A 24,680-nucleotide genomic window follows, 5' to 3' on the forward strand; every position below is an offset into this window, starting at 1 on the left:
GTAACTACAGAAAGAAAAGTCATATCAACATGGGGTTTTCAGTTTCTGAAAGCTCTTAATGTCCTCTTTAGAAACCTGTTTAAACTCATTTTCGACCAGGGCCGACATGTGACTCATTCCCCTTGATCATGTCACATATGGCTTCAGCAAGGAAAGATTACACAAGGAATGACAACCTAACTGCTGATTTCCTTACCAAACAACTAATCTGTGACAATGAAGCCAAGTAATACAGGTTATACAAGTACAATAAAGACATTTCTTTCCAGGATTTGTGGGTTAAGTAAGAGATGAGCCAATAAAATTTCATACTCTGTCTGACATGGGGGGGGGGTACTCAAATTTGGTTTGGGTTGGAGTGTGCTGCTGAGAATTTGGAAGTGGACCCATCAATGTACCAATTTTTCAAGAAATTTGACAGTGGCATAGATTTCTTTTTGACATTGGGGGGGATGAGGTTGGAAAAAAAAGGAGGATTTTGTGATCCTAGCGTCCTCATTTTATGACATTTTTCAGTACTAGATATCCACGAAAAAAGATTATTCCCAAAATTTCAGTTGATTCGATTTTGCATTTATGAGTTATGCATGATTATGTGTATTACACTGCTCCATAGACAATGTGTTGTAATTTCGTTCTGGTATACCAGAACGAAATTCAAATTTCACAATATCTTTGCTAAACGAATTAATCTGCAAGAAATATTTTGTAAATAAACATTATATAGCAAGAGGTTTCCAGAGATATAAAAATCTAAACTTTTTTTGAGAAAAGTGTGGGGATGAGGCTGTGGATCACAAAATGCCCCTTTAAAGTAAAGTGAATCTAACACAGATTAATTTTATTTTGCCATTTTGAAGCTAAACTAATTAAATATGGTGCAAAAGTGGGATAAATTCGTGCATAGCGCAAATTTTTTTTGCAATTTTTGGCTAAAATGGCCAAATATAAGGTTAATTTGGTCAGAAACCCATATACAGGTCTCAACATTGGGGGGGGGGATGATTGTATGGACCATCCCCCCCTGTAGCTCTTGATCAGAGCCCTCGCAGTACCTTAGAAGATCCAGAGATCCCCAAGTAAAATAAACCCAAGCAAGTGACTAGTATTAGTAAAGAAAATGTATATAGGCCAATCCATTCTGTAAAAAATTAATACCACTCCCATGCATCACCCAGCAGTACATGTATTTGTAGAGAGCTTGCCAAAGGCAAGCTTCACTATAGGCAAGTCACCAACAAGTCAAGTAGGACCACTATGCAGTAAAGATCACTGTCTACCTGAGATATTGGTCTACCCCACACACCAACCGCGAAAGTCCACTGACCGACGCGCCAGCCGGTCTTTACTTTAGTGTCAGAGGGCATATGGCATGGTTTTTTCATTTTTTCTTTCAACTGGATGGAAAATAGGTTGGCTTTGGAGCAAAGCTACCTCCCCCCGGCAAAATAGGGGGGGGGGGGGGGGGGGTTATCTGAATGGGTGACTCCGGCTCCCCAACTCAACACAAAAGTTGACAACCATGAGAGTTACCAAATCTTTCAAAAGCCCCCTTTTGCAATGATTTTTCATCAAATTTACCCCCTTTTTCATGCAAAATCGAGGACAAAATATGGCCAAAAACAAACCCTTTTTTGCGGTTTTCAATGACTAGCATTTCAAACACCCGCTTTCAATGATTAGAATTTCAAACACCCCTTACCAATGACACTAAATATTGACATAAAATTTCTGGATTTTCTCAATTACCCCTTTTATCAAAATTTCGCGGACAGTGCAAATTAAATACCCCTATTATGCTAATTTCACTGTCAAATTTTACGGGCAGTGCAAATTAAATACCCCCTATTTTGCCAATTTCAAGGTCCTTGCTACTGGTAAACAAGAGCACCAATGGCGCTGTGGCTCTGTGCTTTATGGTGACAGTGATTATCTGGCTGATGGTAACTGTACCCACCAAGTTTCATGCCCATGCAACAGTTTTTACTAATATGACCTCAGATGACCCCTGGTGGCCCTGAAATGACCTTCTAAAAATTTGGCTCTAAATGTTGACTGTACCCCCGTGCTAAGTTTCATGCCCATATGACAGTTTTTACTAATTTGACCTTAGATGACCCCTGGTGGCCTCAAAAATGACCGTCCAAAAATTTGGCTTTAAATGTTGACTGTACCCACCAAGTTTCATACCCATACGACAGTTTTTACTAATTTGACCTCAGATGACCCCTGGTGACTCCGAAATGACCTTCCAAATATTTGGTTTTAAATGTTGACTGTACCCACCAAGTTTCATGCATATACGACAGTTTTTACTAGTTTGACCTCAGATGACCCCTGTTGGGCCAGAAAGTACCTTCCAAAGATTTGGCTTTAAATGTTGACTATACCCACCAAGTTTCATGCCCATCCGGCAGTTTTTACTAATTTGACCTCAGATGACTCCGAAATGACCTTCCAAAAATTTGGCTTGAAATGTTGACTGTACCCACCAAGTTTCATGCCCATACGACAGTTTTTACTAATTTGACCTCAGATGACCCCTAGTGACCCCAAAATGACCTTCCAAAAATTTGGCTTTAAATGGCTGGGGTTCAGGGGCCCACCTTACAAATTTGCAATCAAATTTGGCAATACCAAAGAACTATTTCATCAAAGTAATAAATCAAAACAGAAAGATGCTTCCTTTACGAGTTATCACTCATTGAAAGTGCTACTTTGCTATACTTTACATGGAAAGCGACTATCTTAAAGTCGTCTATTTCCTTAATTACATGACCGATCAAGCTGTTATTTGAATATGTGATGCACAATTAAAAATTATTAAAAGATTTGGTGACCTTAGTTGACCTTTGACCTTTTATGTGACCTTTGACCTCACGAAATTGGATAAAATATGTTGCGCTGAAAATCTAATCAGGTCGAGAACCTCTGGCCACGCAACTCCCCACCAAGTTACGTCACTGTACCCCATACGGATCTCCAGATAATCTGTTCACAAGGTATTTTGCTTATTACGCATATATTATGCAAATTAGGTACTTAATTACCATATTTTACGCTCAAAATCTAATCAGGTCGAGAACCTCTGGCCCCGCAACTCCTCACCAAGTTACGTCACTGTACCCCATACGGATCTCCAGATAAGGTGTTCACAAGGGTTTTTTGCTTGATATGCATCAAATACGCATTTAAAATTATGCAAATTAGGTACTTAATTGGCATATTTTGCGCTGAAAATCTAATCAGGTCGAGAAAATCTGGCCACGCTACTCTCCACCAAGTTACGTCACTGTACCCCATACGGATCTCCAGATAAGCTGTTCGCAAGGGTTTTTTTGCTTGATACGCATCAAATATGCATAAATTATGCAAATTAGGTACTTAATTAGCATATTTTGCGCTGATAATCTAATCAGGTCGTGAACATCTGGCCACGCTACTCCCCACCAAGTTACGTCACTGTACCCCATACAGATCTCCAGATAATCTGTTCACAAGGTATTTTGCTTATTACGCATAAATTATGCAAATTAGGTACTTAATTACCATATTTTGCGCTGACTGAACCTACCAAGTTTCATGCCCATATGACAGTTTTTACTAATTTGACCTCAGATGACCCCGAAATGACCTTCCAAAAATTTGATTCCAATGTCGACTGTATCCACCAAGTTTCACGCCCATCCAGTAGTTTTTACTAATTTGACCTCAGATGACCTCTGGTGACCCCGAAATGACCTTCCGAAAATTTGGCTATAAATGTTGACTGTACCTACCAAATTTCATGCCCATAGGCCTACTAGTTGTTATTAGTTTCCGAAAGCAGCCATCGGTTCAAATAATTGATCTTTGTAACTTTTTTTCTGATCAGGGAATACTAAAAAAAAGTGATTTCCCCACCCCCTGCTGTCATTGATCGCTTGCCATTCCTTTTGATTTCTCTCAAAATTTAGCTCATGATTAATATTGTACAGCCTATAGTAAAAAATGAAACTTTGCAACTTGCAATCAATGATTTCTGAAACCACTAATTTCAGTCACATTTGAATTCAATTATTATTATTATAATGTACATTATTATGTTCATTATCCAACATTATTTTGACCTTTTCTATTACTGCCACCCCCCCCCCTAATGACCTTGTGAATTATTCATTCATAACTGTGACGATCTTGAGACCATCCAATCAGAATCGATCAATACGCCATAGGTCATGACCTCCTGATTGTAAACATAAAACAAGCCAAAATCATGGCGAGATCGGGGACCATCGACGTAACATCGATCAAATAAACCTTGGTCTTGAATTTCTTAAGAAGTCCTGGCCTAAAAACCATGTTGTTTTTCAAGAGAAAACATATCAATCTTTGATATTCTGAAGTATAAAATTGTTGTGCAAAGTGGAACATCATTTATTTAGATTGTTTTTGCTATGGAAAAATACGGAAATTGTTCAATATTGCGAAGTGGGGTAAAGTAAAATCTCATTGAAAATATAATTTTCCCTCAGAATCATGTCCACAATATGATTAAATTGACTTTTTAAAACTATATTCTAACAAAACTACAATGAGTGTGATGAAATACGAAAATTTTTCATGACTTTCGGTCCGTGTTTTGCACAAAAATTGAGGTCACAAAAATATGTGCACTTGCGCAAGGAAAAATAGTCCACTAGGAAATTCATTTACCCGATTCATTAGTTCAGATTTATTCAAGATTCAGACATGTTCTTGACCATTTTTGACATTCCTCAACTATTTCTTTATTTAAATTGTAAAGAAATTGTTCAGAAAAGTTATGAAATAGTAAATAACTTCTGAATCTAAACTGAATCTTAAGAAATTACCCTCCGTTGGTTTCCGTCACTTTTACGAGACTTAAATTATACAGACCAAAATAATCTCTAGCACACACAGGGTACCACAAAACAACTCGTTCATCGTGGCTTTTTTACCAAAAAATCTCATTTTATTGACAGTATTTGAAATCTACCTGGAGTGCAATCGATTAAATAATAAATAAGCAAAATTTAGAAACAAATTTCAAGACCAAATATCAAACAGACAAACATCCTTAGCATAAAAACCAACGCCCGAATTGGCTCTCTAATTCTTGCGATCAGTTAGGCCCTTTTAGCTTCGCTCAGAGCCAAAAAGTGACCCCTTTTCCGCGCAATTTGGTAACTCTCATGGTTGTCAACTTTTGTGTTGAGTTGGGGGGCCGGGGGGTGACTCCATTTGAAATTCACACTCCCTGTCTGGGAGATTAAGGTCATGTCTTTCATACGGGGTGTATGTATTTCAACTGAAATTGCCCGATTTAACGCGGCTGTGTACTCTAGACATTGTTTCTTTCGCGAAATTGAGTTTTTTTGATATGTTTGTACTTTGTTATGTTTTTTATAAATAAAAAGAATGACAATCAAGATTTGTAAACTCCAACTGCAATATTTTAAGGATTTTATTTCACTATTCCACTCGTGTTTGAAATTTAAAAGGAAAGAAAATCTTTGTTGTACCAGCAGGGGTACGCAGCGCAACAACGATCGCACAAATACGCTATGCATACTGTGACGCTTATCTGCATGCTTGTGGCGCATCTTATGGAAACACCACGTAAGCACTTATTTCACAAAAACCTAGCGGTCAAATGGCTCCGTTTTAGCTGATAAAATGTGAATTTTTTCAAGTTCTTTCCCTCGATTTAAACATCAAGATATGAATAGATTTTGCCCAAATTTCTCAAGGGGCTGTGGATTTACCCGATGTTCACATAATGTAAGGTAGAAAAACAAGAACTGCCGCATTCTTCTGTAAGCTTTGATCAAAGTGCAAAATGTGACCACTTTAAACTTCAACGGTCTTTTTTTCAATGTTCATTTTCTCGGTAAAATGACGATTTAGGTACACGATAACTCAATAAATACAGTATCTATAGGTAAGCAATTATGCTCATCATAAAAAGCATGATCAACTTAAGAAACGGTTTTCTCATTTTTTTATATTTTGGTCTATTTCCGATTTTAGGCATCATTTTGTGCAAATAGGCGTTTGTGAATTTTAAAAAGTTCATTTTAATGCCTTATATGGTCAATATCTAAAAAGATAAGGCCAATATCAAAAAACTATAAAAAAAAGTTTTTGGAATGGTGCCTCAAGATTAAGAAAAAAGCAAAACAAAATTTTTTGGAAAGAGTGTTTTTTTTTATGTTGTACCGAACAAATATTGCCAAAAATTCACTTTTTTGTGATTTTCTTCATAATTGTTGTTTTTACACCAAAACTGTACTTATATTGAGATTCATTGATGTCTTGCCTTAGTTATGGCACTTTTACTACATGCGTATCTGAGAGTACACAGCTACATTAACCACTGTGCTTTAATCTCCTACACAGGTAGTGTGAATTTCAAATGGGGTTATCTGAATGGGTGACTCCATTTGAAATTCACACTCCCTGTGTGGGAGATTAAGGTCATGTCTTTCATAAGGGTGTATGGATTTCAACTGAAATTGCCCGATCTAACCACTGTGCATAGAGTTGCCCGTTTATATGCATATAAATTATGCGCTATGTTCAAACATAGACGTTACTGCCTCTCAGTCTCACACTGTCATGTTAGTGTATGCATACAAAATTACAAAAATGTTCTCAGGCATTGGCTCACTTGACTGTGGAATGTCGATCACATACAACTTTATTCCTGAATACCCAATAGTCTGTCTCTGAAAATATACTTTACTACTAACAATATCATTTAAGTCTTATACTCTTAAAATGATCTACTCATTTTTTAATAGAAACTTGTCAAATTTGACAGGGGAAACTATTCAGATGGGGACATAACAGATTTCTCTTCAAAGGAATCAGACATTCTCATCAAAATGACAAGAAACTCATCAAATTTGATAAGATTGTCTAGAACGGGCCCCGTTCACAAACCACGATGCCCCTTGAATAGTAAGCGCAGTGACCAGCGAGCGTCTGACTGTTAGTGGAATATCATAGATCATAGGTATCAGCGTCCAGCACAGAGCCTGTGCTAAAGATTGTTTTGTCATTTTATAAAAAAAAGTTCTTGTCAAAAATTACCCAACTTATTAAATTTGAATACTTTTATCTTGTCAAAAACGACCAAAAAATTCAAATTTGAATAGTTTGTCTTTTCATGCAGTAGGCGACTATAACAGAATCTTGTCAAAATGAAATGGGTAATCTTGTCAAATAATGAATTGGAGATCTTGTCAATTTGAATAGTTGAACTCAAGAACTGTGCATCAGAGATAGATCAAACTATACTTTTTCTTAATCATAATGAGAGGAATACAATTAGATGGTTTTTAACCATATTCATCCAATTTTGGAATTGAGCCCTGTATTAGCTGCCATTTTGAATAGAGATACAAATTACCATTTTTCCTCTTGTCCTTTTTTGTCCTTCAGGAGGGTGTTTTAGAGTCACAAGCAACAAGAAATGTCTTTAAAAAAGACAATGCCATGGATGAAGATCAAGTTTCATAATTTAGCATTGTTAAGTGCCTGATATGCTGGTAATTTGTTTTGTGTGTAAATTAATTAGCAGGATGGGATGGGTATTTTAAATACCACCAAGGATTTACTAAGAATTTACTCTTAAAATGTGTGCTAAATATATTTAACTCAGAATCTTACTATAAAAAGGGAAATGTTGTATGTGACCATGTATATATACATGTGAGTTAATCAAAGCCTCTGTCAGTTTTGATCCAAGTGTCGCTAAATTCATACGGGAGATTAAAGAATATACCGGCAAAATTTGGCCGATTTGTGCTCCTTTGTCACTAAACAAACCGTCTGGGGACAACCTCATAAAACGTCTTTCCTGATTGGCTGAATTAACTCCGTAAAATATTGTGTTACCAAATAAGGCAAGTTGGTGGACAGCCTTGCGGTGATATAAATCCCCGTATTAATCAACACAATGTATGTGAGTATGCGTTGCAAGTCGCTGATGACATGAAAGGCGATATCAGACGATTGGCGCCTCAGTGGCTGCAAGCTAGCGTACATTTTGTGTTTGCGGTATCTACAAAGTATGATGTTTGTGTCATTTACACAAGTCACACCCTAAATTTATCAGCCATAGCCAATTGAAAACCTTTTTATTTGAAAATTAATTATACCAATCAGTGATCATCATTATCGGGATTGTCACCAGATGGTTTAGTGACGGAGGAACACAAATTGGCTGGGACCAAGACAATCACAGCTACAGGTGGGTGTAGATTTCATATTTCCATATTATGGAAGATCAAGGTCATGTCTTCCTTCTAGGGGGTGTATGGATATTACTTGTTTCACTAAGGAGGTCAAATGTGTGCATTATGAAAAGTACAAGAAAATAGACGCCCCAATTACATTGCCCCAGAAAAAAATGAGGGCGATGCAATTTCTAACCTACATATTTGTTTTTATTAAATGTTTATATATTTGAAGGTAAAGAACTGCTGGATTGCAACATGTTGGAATTGTAGGTTAACATATAGATTTGACTGAGAATGTAATCAGGGAAAACATACTTTGCCTTTTCAAAATCAATGCAACAGACGTCATAATGTAATTCAAGTAAACCACTTGAAAGAATGAACTGAAAAGCCATGTGAGGCTCATGAAACATTATCAGCACACATTATTTTACATTGATTCAGTTTAACCCCATGAGCACTTAACCTATCGATCTAACATTGCCTCTGATTGGTCAATTACATGATATCTTCACTTTAATCACCAATCAGAATGGAACTTTGCAAATAATGCACCCCAATTTTTTGCGTGGTGCAATTATTCTAACAATGTTGCTGATTGGTGCATTTGATAATGAAAACTTCTTTTTGGCCAATCGGCAGGTAGTTCTCATGGGGTTAATGTTGCATTCACCATTTCTAGTTAGGATTACAAATCTCTCTCTCTCTGTCAGGTGGCGCTGTGTAGCGCTGCTGTGGTCTTCACAAGAGTACGCCATCTCACTCGATCCGATGCCAAGTGTGTTGCACCTTGCATTCCCTGGTTAGAAACCAGCTTCACGTCATTAGTCCAAGATGTTGGTGGGCGTCCTCTTCCTCGTTGCCTTCCATGGCCCCTTGCAAAATCTGTTTTCTACACCTCCATGTTTCCTGACAATATGGCCAAAGTACTTCAGCTTTCTCTCCATTATGCCGCTTCTGATGGTTAGACTTGTACCAATCTTGTCAAGGATCCAGGAATTTGTTCTCCTGTCTTTCCATGTCACTCGTAGAAGCCTCCTGTAACACCACATCTCAAAAGCATCTACTCTTTTCCTATCATTCTTGGTCATAGCCCAAGACTCGCATCCATAAGTGGCAATGGAAAACACAGTTGCACGAAGTAGGCGTACCTTGAGGTCAATGGATAGGCCTCTGCTTTTCCATATGCTTGACATGCCCTGCACAGTTGTCCTTGCAATAGCCAGTCTTCTCTTAATTTCAGTTGTGCTGTCACCACTGTTGTTAATCATTGAACCCAGATATTCAAATTGCTTCACCTCCTCAATCTGTTGTCCATCTATCACAAACTCATCACTTTTTCTCTCTCTGTCTACAACCATTATTTTTGTCTTCTTTGTGTTCAGGAGAAGGTGTTTTTCTTCACTGGCCTCTTTGATGCGCTTCAAAAGATCAATCAGCTCTACTCTGCTGCTACAAATAAGAGTGGTATCATCGGCGTACCTCAGGTTAGTAATTCTTGTACCGCCAAACTTCACTCCACCTTCAAACCCCTCCAAAGCTGTTCTCATTATGTCTTCAGAGTAGATGTTAAATAGGTTTGGTGATAGCACACAACCCTGTCGTAAGCCTCTTCCAATCTTGAACCAATCTGTGTCTCCACTACTTGTTCTGACTGCCGATTCTTGGTCTTCATATAAGCAGCTGATCAGATCCACAAGATGACTTGGAAAACCCATCTTTTCATAGTTTCCCACATCTGAGGGTGGCTAACACAGTCAAAAGCTTTACTGTAATCTATGAAGCACATGTAAAGAGGAAGTCTATGCTCTCTGCATTTCTCAATCACATTCCTGATATTGACAATTTGGTCCCTAGTACCCCTTCCTTCACGAAATCCTGCCTGCTCATCAGATATTTCCTGCTCCATTTTGTTCTTCATTCTCTTGATGATGATCTTCAGAAGCACTTTACTTGCATGACAAATCAGGCTGATGGTCGGTGATTGGCACACTCTTTCAAATTTCCCTTCTTTGGCAGTGGAATAAATACTGCCCTGCACCAGTCTCTCGGCCATTTCTTCTTTTTCCAGATGATACCACATAGACGCCACATTAGGTCTATCCCTTCTTTCCCAGTTGCCTTCCACAACTCAGAAGCTACATTATCAATGCCAGGTGACTTAGCATTTTTCATTTGTTCCATGGCAAGCTCAACTTCAGATCTCAATGGTGGAGGTTCTTCCTCACTCGTTTCACACTGTACATACACCTTGTCATCTTGTGCCTCAAACAGCTGGGAACTATACTGAACCCATCGCCTTTTGATGTCTACACTTTCGGTAAGAGTGTTACCTTTCTCATCATTTATAACATCCATCCTGGGGGTCCACTTCTTGGTAAGTTCTTTGGCAATACCAAAAGCTATTTTTGAGTCACCCTTACATCTTTCCATTTCCACACACTTCCTTTCGATGTACTTTCTTTTGTCCTCCTTAACACTTTTGGAGACCTCTTTGTTTAAGCGTGCCCATTCTTCCTTTCCTCCATCTGCCTTTGCTCTCTTCCTGTCATCAGCTAGGTTTAAGGTCTGCTGAGAGATCCACGGCTGTTTCCGTTTCATCTTTCTAGGGATGTACTTCTTTGCTGTGCTCTGGACTGCTTCTTTCATGTCTTCCCACAATTCATTTGGGGTCTGCTCCTCTTCATTAACTTTCAGGCACATTCTCCGATAAAGCGTCCAAAATGCCAAATATGTGTCGCCCATAGTTTCAAGTCGTATTCAGACTTGTTTCGCCAGAAAGAAATAACTTTTATTAATATAACTTATACTTAGGAGTTGCTTTTTAAAATGTCTGAGGCTAGAGGTTGTAACATGCCTAGAAAGAATAAAACAATAGAGCTGATTATGCATGTCCACTGTTTTCCTCCATGTCGCCAGCCAAGGTGTGTTCTGTATAATGTGTCCCTGCTCTCTAAACATGCGCGCATATAATGGATTATAGGTACTTTTCATTAGCTGATATCATGCCCTAATTATAAAGTATAAATCATCACAACACAGATTATTAAATTTTTCCAACAGGTCTTTCAGACTATGTCGCCAATATTGTTCACAGATACGTTACCATATTTCTAATGGATAATAATCTGTGAAAATAATTGGCTAGATGAATGTTCTCATATGTGATGGATCAAGCAGTCTCCATAGTTATATTATATATATGGAACAAAACATAATGGTTTCAAAGTAAAAAAAATCAGGTCTATTAATGGCAAAAATCCTGACGTTACGTTCATGCCTTCACAGATCGTTACCTAAATTCTACTCCCCTCGAAAAAACGCTGCGATAAATGAAGCCAAATACCATACCAGACTTTAGTACATTGGGTAATGACTGATCAAGTATGGGTATTAAGTCGGTCAGTTTTTACACTTGCACGATTAAGACAAAGATGGGAAAGGGTTTCACAGATACGTTACCACTGATACGTTACCCCCAATACGTACAAGTAATATTGCTTAAAAATGAAGAATTGTTGAAAAATCACCCATGCACTGTTTTGTGTTCTTAAACTATTAAAGTTTACGATTCTGAATGAATTTTATGAATTCTTTGTGGTTGGCATTTTGTCATTCCTGAGACCAAACTTGGACGCTTTAACGGAGAATGGGCCTTCAGTAACTCATCAAACCTGTTCTTCACATCTACTGAATATTGAGTGGGAATGTTGTCAACATCATACCTGGTAGGTGGTGCATTGTCTCTCTTAGCTCTCAGTTTTAGTTTTACTTTGGCTACAAGTAGCTGATGGTCACTACCACAGTCAGCGCCTGGTCGTGTCCTGACATTTTGGAGTGATGTTCTCCACCTCTTCCTGACCATGATGTAATCGATCTGGTTTCTTGTTCTATCTCCTGGGCTCATCCAAGTCCACAGTCTCCGTGGATGATGCTGAAATAACGTGTTCCCAATGACTAGGTTATTAGCTTCACAAAATTCCTCCAGTCTGTCTCCACGTTCATTTCTGATCCCAAGTCCATATTGGCCTATACACCCTGAAGCTCTCCATTTTATGGAAAACAGAAAAATTTCACGGAACTCCAAGTAGAAAACGTCAAATGGACTACTGCAACAACAGGCAAAATTTGGGTCTTATTTCCAATGTACATTAAACAGAATGCACAAACCGATCAAATATTTCACTGAAATTTATACTTGCCTTCAGGACCGTACGCAGGATTTCATATGGGGGTGCTGATTTTGAAAAAGTGGACTTTTTTTTCAAGGGGGGTGATTTTGTGAAAAGTGGACTTTCTTCCCAAAATTTGGACCTTTTTTGTCAAAAAAAGTGTAAAAAACCTTTTGGGACTTTTTGTATAAATTTGTGGGGCCCCCTGTGTACGGGCCTGCTTGCTTTTAGGGTCATATATTTGCAGTTTCATAACTTTTTTTTGGATACATCGCTGATTTTGCAAGATTAATCGGATTTCTTATTATTTGTAGTAAATGGAAAACAACACAGAAAAAAACATTTAGAAAATGGAGAATTTCGGTCTCTATTCTTTCTTTTCCACAAAATGTTTTTACTGTCAGATGTGTCCCCTTTTAATTTTGAGACAAACAACAGCTGGGTAAAGCACAGAAAATTGCAATTTAATTCCAGCGCTGATGTTGCCAATGCATGACACTCCATCGATCATGGCTGTCCTATTGATGTTTTATGTCCAGGAACAAAAAAAAACGTTGCATAAGGCGACAAAAAAACCCTTACCGTTTTACGGACCTGACTACCCCATATTTTGCATTTTGGGAGATTACATTTGGTCTATTTTGCTGAAATCATGTAAAATCCGCCATTTTTTAGCCAAAATGCATTGATTTTGAATGAAAAATATTTCAAAATATTTGCAAAAAATGACAAGATTTTTTAAAGCTTTTGGTGATATTTTAGAGTCATTTTAGTTTTTCAGAAAAAATAAATAAATATATTAAACAATTCAGACGTTACCGTACTTCAAAAGTCCTGCCAATAAAACAGGATTTATTTGGTTCTCTAACCTATTGTTTTTTCTAGTGAATGTCAGTGGTGCTGTGGATGATATTTCTAACATCTTTTACAGGGGGTAGTGTGAATTTTAAATGGAATAGCCTCATTTTTACTTGAGGGAAGACTTGCAAATTACACAAAAGTATTAAATGAAGAGTTTTCCTCATATGATGTTAGTTCTATTCTAAGTGCTAAAACTTGTTTACCAGTCTATAATATCGAATTGATTAATTCGAATTAAACAACTCATCGAATGGCCATGGGCAGCGCCATCAGACATGTTACAAGACTACCAAGTGACAGGTGATGGACCGTACACACACAAAAGAATAGGCACTTTTTTGATAATTTTCATCAAGGTTACTCAAAACTTACCTAGCTAATTTACAGCAGGGGTCTCTGCCTTTTTAATATGTTATGAAAAACTTAATTAAAAAAATATTTACCAACCGAAATAAAAATCCATCGACGGATAGTCTTGTTATGCTCTCACAAACTTAGAAAAAAAATCTGAAAAATCCAAAATTTTCACAGGAAGACCACCCGCAGTGTTGAGGTCAACTTTCTAGACTTCCTGTCTACTGGCAGTAATGGCTACTACCCAGTGCTAACATCAATGAATTGTTTAAAAGCGAATTAATAAATTCGGTATTATAGACTGTTTACAGGAAGTGAATTGTGTGCAGAGGAAAAACCAGTGTGAGATCTATCTTGATGCGTTTGTTGTGTATGGTATGCTTTACTTCCATGATAAAATTTTCATCTCCTCAAAGATACAGTTTTTCTGCCAGAAATCTGAATTAAATGGAAGCTGTACAATCAAATTAAATGAAGTTGAATTGATTTCCTTTTCATACTGTTGAGAGCACTGTCCTTCACTTTATTATTCAAAATCAATAGCACTAATATTAAAGTCATTATTTTGTGAAACCTGTTAATTTTATGGACACCACACACATCTGTTTGAAAACAATAGGTCTATTCATATAAAACCTTCGAGCTCTGTAACCAAGGCTTGGATGTACGTACTGCTTCCGTGTGTGTATAGTAGTCCATGAAATTCACCGGTTAGTAAATGTATCAAGTTTTGACAAGAACCGATTTATTTTTATAAAATGACATGAAAATCGTATCAAATTTGATGAGTTTCTTGTTATTTTGATGAGAATATCTGTTATGTCCACATCTGAATCGTTTCCCTTGTCAAATTTTACAAGTTTCTATATTCATAAATTGTTAGATCATTTTAAGAGTGTACCCTATCACACCTGCCTGTGTAACAATTGAATACCTGAGTGGAAGAAGGGCCCAACTCCATCAAAACTGTTTTTGAGATATTAAGAAAAAACTTGATATTTGGAAAAGTTTTATAGACAGATTGTTTTCGTCTTCAGGGGAGCTTTAATACATGAACATACAATATTACATACATTCGAAATTAAATATGATGTTTCCATGGCAATGGTACAGGTCTTAATACCAGCTGGAGTTGGGCCCTTCTTCCACTAATATATTGCAAGTGCCAGTTCTGTGTTATAAATAGCTACAGAAATTAGATACTAGCCATTATGCACAAATAGAACTCATGTAATATGTTAGCAAGAAAGTTTACTGTAGGGAAAAGCAGACTTCATGGATGATCAAAATTCCTCTTTAACCCTATATTTGTGGAAGGAGGGCCCAACTCCATGGAGTTGGGCCTTTCTTCCATGAAAACCATGATTAAGTGTACGTGGAAGACTATTTAGAGAGTGGATTTTGGCTCATCTTTCACACACAAGGAAGAACAGTCTGCTGGCAATAAAATGCTGGGTCTAACTCATTTTTGTAAAATATTGGAGTTGGGCCCTTCTTCCACTCAGGTATTCAATTGTGTTACCATTTCCCAAAGTCAGCAAGATGGATTCAATACTGACGTTACAATGACATTATTCCTTCCCTGGTATACAAATTTGTGTATTACCTGTTAAAGTAGGTAATGGGGATACGCATCCTGCACAAGAACAAATAAACACAATGGGGAATGATTGCTCGCTACGAGAGGAAACAGAATATATTAAATAAGTAAGAATGAACTGTTTACCAACCCAAAGTGTTACAATTAAACATGACAACAAACATGTTCATTCTTTCCTCTCGTAGCGAGCAATCGTTCCCCATTGTGTTTATTTGTTCTTGTGCAGGATGCGATCCCCATTACCTACTTTACTTATATTATACTGGGGAAACGATTAAGTATCAGTAATGATCTCCTTCACTTGTGTGCTTGCGTAATATTTGTTTGTGTGTATTATATACCTCGACTGCTTTACATTAGACCCAGTTTTAACCACCGTTTATCAGTGGGAGCTGGTAGCCTAATGGATAAGGCGTCCGTCTAGAGATCGGAAGGTCGTGGGTTCGATTCCCATGCCAGCACATACCCTTGCTTTTTTTCAAGTTGGGTTGTGTGCCGGTTTGGATTTGTATTTATTTGTTGTCATGTTTAATTGTAACACTTTGGGTTGGTAAACAGTTCATTCTTTCTTATTACCTGTTGTTAATCATGGGAATATGATATATAAAAAAGTGTCACAAAATGTGGACCAGCGTAACATTAAAATATTTAAACTGTAGTATATATGATTTGTCTATTGTACAATGAGTTTGGCCTTGTAAAATTAACGAGGGCCAATACATTTTCACATCTAAGGGCCAAATCGGACTGGCCATTGCAATTTTTGGCTTACTTCTATGACTGTAAAAGGCCATATATTTCAGTTCTCTAGTTTGCAAGTTCCAAATCAATCAGCAGCTGTAAATGACTTATCACCACAGGTTAGCTTGCACATGGAAATGTTTAGGAGAGTTCTGTCCAGGGCAGATCTTGTAACGGGGCCACTGGAAGGTGTTGGCTTAAGACTAATTGAATCGATGAGGTATCGTGGAACAGAGTCAATCAGGTACTTATAAATCAGAGTTTGAATTGGATGTGGTTGCTTATCGGAAGCCAATGAAGATTGTTCATGAGAGGTCTTATCACTGCGTCTAGGAACAGAAAATTAACTTGGAGGCTTTGTGTTGAAGTGATTGAAGGTGGCGAAGATCTTGAGGCTTGAGTCCATGGAGAAGGCTGTTACCATAGTCCAAACGCAAAAGTGTACGGGCCCGGCAGTCAATGAATTTTAAAAAAAGCAAGAGTGCTACAAATCGCACTCCTGGAAATAGTCAGGCGAGCTACAGGTGTGCTGTTAATTGCACTCGGTAAGGATTTTAGGTGTGCTATCATTTGCACTCGGTAAGAAGTTTAGGTGGGCTATTTGAATTATTGCACTTGATATTCAGATAAGAAGCATTGGTGTTAAATATGACTATAATGTATAGGTGGGCAATCAAACTTTTTACCCAGTTAAAATTATGCAAATTTCCTAGCACTGCCCCACGCACCCACTGCATGACATCACGTGCACAGAACTGACGAATCGTGTGCGTAGGATCGGTGAAATTTTTGTAAAATTTGGTAAGAAACACCTCATGCATATTGTTCGTCTCCGTTGAAAAACTGACCACTTGAAATAAACTTCCAGCAAAGTCAGAAAAAATATACCATGTCCAACAAAAAATTATAACCAAAATGACAGATAAATGAAATTTGCGTATCTTCAGTCATCAAAATTTTTGCTCGTTTGACGCCAGAAAAAGTCAATTTTCAAAGCGGCAATATTTTCGAACGGAACCATTGATTTTCATTCTGTCTTTGCCAGGACCCAGCAGCCATCTCGAATATTACAAAATACATGAATTTATATGCATATGTCTGACCCCAGTAAGGTCAAAAACTCATTCATAAAACCATGTCGGGTTAACTGCAACGATTATGATCGGCCGAATAAGACCACGTGTTTGTGACGTGTTGAGTTCATGAATATTTAATGAGCAGCGCGCTCCTGTCTGACACGGTAAAAAAAGATAATGGGGATCACCAAAAGTCCGATGCTATGCACTTTGCATGCTTAGTGGTGCCTGGCGTGATAACTGGCTCCTTTTTTTCTAACTTCGTACAGCATGAATGAATGGGGGTAGTTCGTTCGTGGGATGGGCTTACTCAAACAACTCAAACACCAAACTTTCGACACAAATATCGTCCCGTCTGCCTCGGTTTTTTCAAACCCCATTACATCATTAAGCTTGTAGGTTTTCCATGTCTTATACTGGACCCATTTGTTCTTTTTGTCCGCCATGATGAGTAGTATAAACTGATATTTCTATCGGCAAACCGCGGTACAATTTTATCATAGCGCTACACTCACCGCTGACAGATCGCGACGTGTGTAGGTCATGTCAAAATATTAAATTTGCTGCCATACAGTGGAATTTGTTCAAAGTCAGCTACAAAACAAATGTAAATGCTAAGAATTAGCTTTATTTTGACCGATTGCATAATGCATTATATAACAAGCTGGGACACGCTTTACCTGGCCTTCACACAATGTGGGGGTGGATGAAAGAATGGCCTTGATCGATATAAGAAAAATTATTATAAAAAGGAACTGGTTTAGTTTGGCATCTTTGAGGCATACCACTAAACAACGTATACTGAACAACTTTTTAAAAAATTTCACTCCAAAAGGTAAATTTCTATCAGTTGGATATAGGTTTTTAACTGTGGCATTGGAAAATGAGAATATTTTGGCTCAGAGTAAACGGTATGCTTTAGAAAGTGTGTCGGTCTGGAAGTTGCATTAAATCAGAAAAAGGATGGGGGTTTTAACTTTTTCTGTGTTAAGGGTGGGTTGATAAAAAGTGTAGGAGTAGACTAATCGTGGAGGTTGTATCAACTAAGAATTTACTATTTTTAAAAACCAGCTTAGTTTCCAAGAAAAATCGCTAAATTTACTAACACATCGCAAGAAGAAATTCCATTCAATGACAGTGTGGTGTTTACGATGCAGCGCAAGGTGCTCATTGCACTACGGCTAAAACACAAACCAATGGCGACACTGCTTTTCTACAATAGTCATTGCAGCAATCAAAGATACAAAGTGGATCTCCACCTGTATGTAGTGTGCACTGTGCTCAAAGACGGGAATTTCCAAAATGGTGATTTACCATGTACTTTTAATGAATGTAAACTAATGTACTTTTAATGAATGTAAACTAATGAAAAATTACAACTTAAATTACAACTAAATTTCATGGATTTTTCGCATGTTCTTTTCTGATGTGACTTTTGCACACAGACATTAGGACAAGTTCTTATTTCAAACAATGCTTTTACTTAAGGGATGGGGTATGAATGTTTGGACAGTATTTATTGTGGGACATTAGAGCACATCAGACATATCGAATTGCATTCTGAGTACGAAGAATGTCCTTCTGATATCAAATAATTTTTATTTTTTGAAATTCACAATGTAATACACATTTTATTGCAAAATGATTAAAAATTGATATTTTTGATATTTACAGTACTCGAAGTAAACTTTATAAATCTGATGATTTATACTTAAAGTGTATGTAGGTGGGATGAAAAGCTGACGATCAATTGAAAATTTTGACCTTTCAGTATTGAAGATGTGGATTTTTTCCCAAAACACCCAAAAAAATGAGGTCTTTATATCATTAAATTTATAAAAATATCAAATTTTAATGATTTGTCATAAAATTGGTATTATATCGTGAATTTCAAAAATGAAAATTATTTGATATCAGAAAGACATGCTTCAGTATTCAGAATGCAATTCGATACGTCTGAGGTGCTCTCATGTCCCACAAAAATACTGTCGAAACGCCATAAGCGCTCATTCCAGATCCCTTAAACTTACTGTAAAAATGAAAGCTGCTTGTTCCTCAAATTCATACACAGACCGGACTCCTTAGTGCCATAAAGAATGTTGACATCGTGTCAAGGAAGGATCATGAAGGGATTTTGAATTATTCCAACATGTCGACATAAGAAAAAAATCTTAAAAACAACACCCTTCTGCCACATGGAGTGGATTTGCTACAGACAACTCATAGGTGTAAAGGGTGGGGTCCAGACTTACAAAAAATAAAAAGGGTGCTCCAGAAGCATGCGCATATTTTGGGGGCACGAGCCCCCGGGTAAAAAAGCAGGGTCTTGGCGAAAACAAAGGCGCAAGGAAGAAGAAGGGCATAAAACAAAGGGGCGGTGGAAGAAGGGGCAGCCAAAAGAATTAGTAAACAAAAAAGGGCGGAAAAAAATTGAAAAAGTATAAAAAATTGTGAAAAAATCAAAATGTGTTGGTCTTATGGCGCTAGCTGTTGAGGAAGGGGCGGCAAAATTGAATTTTCTTCATCCCCCCAGGGTAGGAGTGGCCACGGTACGCCACTGAGAAGGTTGAACCAAATTCAACATGTTTAGCCATTCCTTATTCAACAACGTTCATCCATAATCAGTGGGAAATGTGTAGAGAGATTTTGGAATTCTCTACACAAAATTTCCAAAATTGGGGCAGAAGTTGGCAAAAATCCAACTAGTTTTCAATATTTTCCACTACTGGATTTTAACATGAAACTCACAAAATATAATATCGTAGTTCTAGCAGAGCTCAGGAATAATTTTCCTTTCTGGGACTATTGACCAAATTTCAGCAAATCAGGAAATTTCTGCCATTTTCAACAGTGAGTTTATCACTATTAAAGGTAACCTGATCCTTGCTGAGGTATAAAAATAGCATTTTTAGGCACCAATATGAGCATTAGAGAACACAAATTGACAATTACACATGAAAATTAAAAAATAATGTGCAATTTGCCAGTCACTTCATTTATTTTCTGCCACTTCTAAATATTTTCTGGGAACTAAGTTCCCACCTTACTGCCTTTTTTCTATGCCCTGAGTTCTAGTGAACATGTAACTGCACATAGGTGGCGGAAGCAGGGGACACCCACCCCCCCCCCACACACATTTTTTCCATGGGGCATCCCCTAAAAATCCAAATGAAAGAAAAATTAAAGCAATCATTGCCCTGTGCATCTTCCTTTTTAGCCCGAAAAAAGAACATGTTTGGGGCCAAAACAGGTAAACTTACACAATTTTGTGTCTGTTCACCTTCATTTTGGGTTAAAATAGTCTGAAATTTAACATTTTTTATGCGCACAAATGTAGTCTGAAATTTAACATTTTTTATGCGCACAAATGTCCCAGTAAAACCAGCTTGTCCCACCTAAATTTACTAATGCTTCCGCCGTTACTGTAAAATGCAATTGGCGTAGCAGTGTCATCACGAAGTTAGCTATCCAGGGGTGTATGTATTTTAAATTTATGGAGTAACCCAATGTAGCGCCACATTGTGAATACCAAGCAGCCTAACAGGCGTCATCAGCGCTAATATAATAATCCACACAACTCAACATCATCAAAACTTTCCATTATCGTATCTATTTACATGTTTTTTTTATAATACTATATAATACCGTTCACCAAATTACCATTCTGACAAGATCCATACCTAAATTTGATGATACTTGCGAAGGTTATAATACGCAATATAATCCACATGTTTTTGACTTACTTTTCAAGATCCCTTTCTTTATTACTTCGGGTCAAATTCTAATGAAGAAATATTGCGCTCTCTCTCTTTCTATTTCTGTATAAAATTGAATGTTTATCAGGAGTACAGGTGAGCTTATATCGCAGTAATTGCCTTCACACACGCGGTTTGTTGCCACGGCAACAGCTGGATCATTTTGAAGCAAACATATATCAAATTGTCTCATCTATAGAGTAGTAGTGTTTATGGGAAAGAAATTGAATTTGTGTGAATTTGAAATAATCTGCAAACCATGCAATTATACATGCTGAAGTGCAGCTTAGGTCTTCTTGGTAGAGACCAGGGCTCGAATTTCAGGGAGGCCACCACAACCATTGCCTGCCCTTTTTCAGTTTTGGCTTTTGTGCCCCAGATCTTTGTCAACTGATCACAGCATTCTTCATCACTTGATGGCCTTGGTGCCCTTCTTTGTCATTGCCTAGTGGCCTTGAAAATGGGTGCCCCAACAAATTAAAATATGAGGCCTAGTAGAGACATGTTGTATATTGGGTCTGCAGGTTTAGCTTTTTTTGCTGCTCTCTACAGAAGTGTGATGGAGCTTGATGTGTGGAGCTGCTACACATGAAATAATGTAACTGCCTGAGGAGGTACATTACTTTCATGGTGAAGTATCTAGCGTTGCAACATCTTGCTACCAAAACGAGGTTATCTCTGCAAACGCATGCATAAATTGTGCACATTTTGTTTCTCTTGCTTTTCTAGCAATGCGTCAGAAGGCTTTTGCAAAGCGTATGAGGCAATTAAAGCATGTGTTTAGATGTACGCACACACAGCACGCACATTGTCTGTACAACCTTGTTTTGAGATGACTGTGCGATGGGGGAATACCAGGACATACTGCACTACATGTACATTGTAATGGGTCTGTTTTTCCACAACAAATCCTAACACACAGGTTTTTCACAGAAAGTCCTTAGACATGGCTCTCTTTTAAAATTGTCCAAAAATTTGTTACTTTCTTACAACAAAATCCGTAGACATGGGTTCATGATTCTAAAACATTGTCCTAATAGAGCTAAATGTGGCCAATTGGGTAGGGTTATGAAACTCGGGTAGCACAACCCTCAAAAATAATTCCAGTATGTAGCGTTAGTGAGCATTTCCCCCCCAAAATGCCAAAATAGCCCTCAAAAATTAAACTACAGGGGTGATTTTAAATAAAAAGTAGCCCCTGAAAGGAAACCATTTGGGCTTGTGGCTCAAAATAAATGGGGACTTAGGGTATTTATCCCCCATAATCCTGAAAGTAGCCCCGAAAGTTCAATTCCGGAGCACTTTTCATAAGCAGCTCCCAAAATTTAAAAAAAAGGATTTTGAGGCCTGCTATATCCTACTAATATGGTACTAAGCAGTCACAATTGGAGCGTAGTTTTTTTTTTAATAGTTTTTTTTATTATTTTAGGCCTATGGCCTTATTTTGCGGCACGTCTCCAAATCAGTGGAATAAACTCTACTTGTAACCTACTTATCAATTTTTATTTTATGGTGTATGTCACTGAAAAAAATGCTCCTTCCTATGACATGGGAATTACGTATGTAATATGTACAATATATACAGCATTTTACCATGAAACAAAAGCATTAATTAAAATCACATGATGTTAGTTTCAATCTAATCAAATGTGTTTTAAATGGATCAGAAAATGTTTTATTCATCATACTTCAGAAAATTATATTTTAGATTAGAATATGTCCCAATGGCAGGCATTTGCAATATCCAATTGTCGTTACTTTTTAGTTTTATTATTGCGCAATTTGGCATGTTGCTATGGCAACCATCCTTGCAATCATGTTCTTATTAATTATTCTGTTAATAGAAGCATAAAAGAAATGAAGAACATTACACACATGAGTTCAGAATTGTAAAAGCGATATAAATTTTTCATGATTAGAGATTTAGGCAAATTATCATCAAATTTAAATAACATAATAAGGAAATATATTATTTTTGATCCTAGATTTAAAAATAAACATTGAATTTAAATTTAAAGTAGGGTGTCAGTTTACAGCTAGCATTATACCGTAAAAACTTGATAGTTAGCATATGTGCTTACTATCGAGTGCTTTTAAAACATGCAAACATGAAGAGCCCCGTCCACAAAAGTGTAAAAGGTTTTGAGTAAATCATCGATACATATATACGAACAAGTACTAGTATTACCTGCAAATGTGTGTCTCAACCCAATTAGTTCAGTTGGTAAAGCGCCGGACTTTAGTATAATTTCATGTTTTCATAGCGCTTGATAGTAAGCACATGCTAACTATCGAGTTTTTACGGTATGGTAGTTGTTGGCCAGGACGAAAAAGTTTGAAAATGGCATTTGTATCATTACATTTCACATGTAAGTGAATGTATACTGTTAGTCAAATTTGATTGCCGATTTGTGCGGCTAAATTACCTAGATATGTGACCATCCACCACGAAGTGGTAGTAAAGTCGGCTGTAGATCATTGCAGATTTCGAAAGAATGCACTTTCAGCTTTAAAATGACACCTCAACCAGCTTCATCGGACATCTAGAAGTGAAGTTATGGTTCATCAATGGTCAAATTCCTAATATATTTTACATAGAAATCCATATACTGTTTTTGATTGTATCTCAAAATGGACTAGAGTTACGCGGTTCATAATTAAGGTGGCCCCCACAACAAATGTAGGAAAATATAAAGAATACTATCACACGACCAAGTTTGATGTTGTTCAGTGATTGCGTTAAAGCTGGAGAGCGGATTAATGGAAATGTATGCAAAAATATAAGCCCCACATATATGTGGGGGCCAAAAATGCCGACTTAAAGACCAGTTTGTGGTGGATGGGCACATATTTGTAAAACAGACTTGTTGGGCAGATGACTATAGAGACGCACCCACAGAAACTTTACAGAGCAATCTGGGGCAATCGGGAAATCACATGGTCTGGTAATTTAAACACCAAAGAGGAATTAAAACAGTATACTGTCACATCATCCTAGTGATAGCCAGCGGCATAGCCAGGGGGGTAGTGTGCCGCCCCCCCCCCCCACCCCCAAGAAAATTTTCTGGGACAAAATGGGGACAGCAAAGAGCAAAATGTCCTTAAAATAACCAAAAATGGGACAAAAAATTGACAAAATGAGGATGAAAATATGGCTTTGCCCCCTAAATGGGAACGAAAATATGATCTTGCCCCCTGAATGGGGATGAAAATTTGGCTTTGCCCCCTAAATGGAAACGAAAATATTGCCTTGCCCCCTGAATGGGGACGAAAATATGGCTTTGCCCCCATAATGGGAACGAAAATATTGCCTTGCCCCCTGAATGGGGACGAAAATTTGGCTTTGCCCCCTCACACCAAAATCCAGGCTACGCCACTGGTGATAGCGAAATATATTGAATTGGGAAAGACTCTCCCCCAATGGGTAATTATGTACTCAGGTACCCGATTGAATTTTTGGGTGGGGTTCTATGTACCCTGAAAAAAATGCAAAAACAAAACAAAACCCCCAACACTAACAGTACACCTTTAAATTATTCACTTTATCAGATGATATCTGTAGTTTTATTCACACTATAACCTTTAGATAATGTCAACGCAAACAACCCCGCTTACCTGATTAATGTATATATAACACACAGGGCCATTTGTCCGAGTTGACCACATAGACACATTAACATGCACAGCTTGATCTCCGATTGATTCAAAATACACTTTGAAGACACTGAATTTGTTTTTTTCAATATTTATGAACTGATCAATGTTAGATTTCCAGAATTAATTTTGTGTAGCAAAAAAGTGCTCATCACCCAAATATTCTTATTCTCTGTAGTAGTAATGTGAAAGGATTAATTATCATAGGTGAAAACTAT

The 24,680-nt window shown here is 37.4% G+C and overlaps 1 protein-coding gene and 1 non-coding gene across 2 annotated transcripts in view; one reads left to right on the forward strand and one right to left on the reverse strand.

The window, feature by feature from the left end:
* Nucleotides 1-24,680, reverse strand: part of LOC140139603 (cAMP and cAMP-inhibited cGMP 3',5'-cyclic phosphodiesterase 10A-like) — a 148,933-nt gene that overhangs the window by 93,424 nt on the left and 30,829 nt on the right. The window lies entirely within an intron of this gene.
* Trnas-aga (transfer RNA serine (anticodon AGA)) lies at nt 15,626-15,699 on the forward strand. The gene has a single exon. It is a non-coding gene; the product is annotated as a tRNA-Ser (tRNA).

Source organism: Amphiura filiformis, chromosome 18 (genome assembly GCF_039555335.1).
Source record: "Amphiura filiformis chromosome 18, Afil_fr2py, whole genome shotgun sequence".
Classification (NCBI taxonomy): domain Eukaryota; kingdom Metazoa; phylum Echinodermata; class Ophiuroidea; order Amphilepidida; family Amphiuridae; genus Amphiura; species Amphiura filiformis.